Source organism: Triticum dicoccoides, chromosome 5A, assembly GCF_002162155.2.
Source record: "Triticum dicoccoides isolate Atlit2015 ecotype Zavitan chromosome 5A, WEW_v2.0, whole genome shotgun sequence".
Lineage (NCBI taxonomy): Eukaryota > Viridiplantae > Streptophyta > Magnoliopsida > Poales > Poaceae > Triticum > Triticum dicoccoides.
The window spans coordinates 708,397,053-708,399,011 of record NC_041388.1 but is presented as its reverse complement, the minus strand read 5'-3'; positions in this window follow the sequence as shown (position 1 = coordinate 708,399,011).

The window sequence follows — 1,959 nt, the reverse complement described above, 5'->3', positions numbered from 1 at the left end:
CAGGAGAAAAAATTATATAATTAAAAACTTCTTTCGAATACGAATTCACTGATATAATTTTTGCTCCCGCCGCAATCGGTCTTGGTAGTTAAATTTTCGGTCAAAGTTGAAGCACGTGGATAGAGAAAGCACCACGTTGTGGAATGAAGGGAGTAGTACTAGTACGTGGCCGCCACCCCCGACTGGCCATCCCGAACCACATGGCTCCAACTTCGTAAGTACGTTTATGCACACCTACTTGTCATCCTCACACCAAGCTAGCTAGCTTCACCATTGATCTGGGCATGCGGCCTCGGAAGTCCACCGTCAGCTAGGCAGGCATGGAGCCCATATCTACGAGTAAGTTCTTAATACTATTCAACATGCAAGCAAGCAAGCAAAGGGCGTCGCATGGGAGAATTAGTAGATAAACATATGACTATTAATTGATCCACACCCTCGATTAGCTAGTTTTTTTTTTAGGGCAATAGCCTTTATTCATTCATAGACCACATTCAGTGGGATACAAGTTGTGTCATGAGGCTGGCCAAGCCAAACATGACGACCAAAAGCTAAACTTAAAGAAAATCTAACTAACTTATGAGATTCTAAATTAACATGACGACCTTCGAAAGAGAAATTACATTGGAAAGGTAATGATCTGGACTTAATTTCAGAAATGATCGACCCATAGGAGCCCTTTGTGTCCTCTTGTTATGTCTTCAATAACCTGCTTGCAATCTGAAGCAACCACCATTTGCTGAATATGAAGATCTTCCGCTAGGGCCATAGCCTCCTGGCATGTAATAGCTTCTAGTGTCGCTGGGTCCCATATCCCCGCAATGACCAAAGATGAGCTCCCCAAAAAGGCACCATTGATGTCCCTGCAAATAGCTACCGCCGTTCCCCCTCTATGTGTTCGTACAGCTGCATCGACATGGATCTTAACATAATTTGCTGGAGGCGCCTTTGGTCTCTGTCTGACCATTCTAGTGCTGGCTGTACTTTGGCGGGTCGGCTTTTGAATTCTCACTGCTTCCAAATCTGATATGAAGCGGGTAATGAAAGGGTGTGTTGCATGAGAGGCTTGAAAAATTGCCTCATATATAGCCTTTCGTCTCGATGTCCAGATTGCCCAGAGTATGACGGAGAGAAGAACAAACTTTTCATGAGAAAGCGCAGCAAGATTAGCTAGGTATATGGGCGTGTGGCGTGGGTTCATCCGCAGGGGCGGAGACAGGGGGTAGATAATAGCTGGTTAATTAGTAATTAAGCCCAAAGTTAATACTTGGCATACTAACCGAAGCCCAAATAGTAGCCCATCTGCCCACTTTGACCGGAAAGCCTACAAGTATGATATTTCTGTCGCTAGTCTAATCTTCAAGATCGCTCCACCAGCTAGGGCTCCTGCCGCCGCTCGTCGTCTTGGTGCTCCTGCAGTCCAGCCGCCGGGCGCTAAGAATCTATGCACATCAGAACGAGGTTGCTTCCGCGGTGTTTCGCCGCTCTGTTAATTCTGCCAAGGAGCCAGGCCATTGAGTCCGTTATTTGTGTGATCTAGGGCTCAAGTCTAAAGGTACACGAACATACACTTCCTCTACTGCTAGTATTTTTCCGATGGATTACGACCTAGCAGCATAATTAACCTAATTAATCTGGTAGTACTTTTCTAGGGATTAATTTACTAAATAGACGTTTCTTTGAAAAAAACCAAATAAATTAAACATTGCTGCTAATTGCTATCCTTCTAATTTCCTAATTAGATTTCTTTGTGTATGATCAATCTATCTCCCGCGCAATATTTTACGAGTATTATGTTCTCTTTTTTGACGTGTTACAAGTATTGTATTCAGTACAATATAATAGGCAATTGTTAAAAGTTACTCCCTCTGTAAACAAATATAAAACATTTTAGTTCACTATTTGGTGATTTAGAATGTCTTATAATTGTTTACAGAGGTAGTAAAGTGGTTTTGTTTT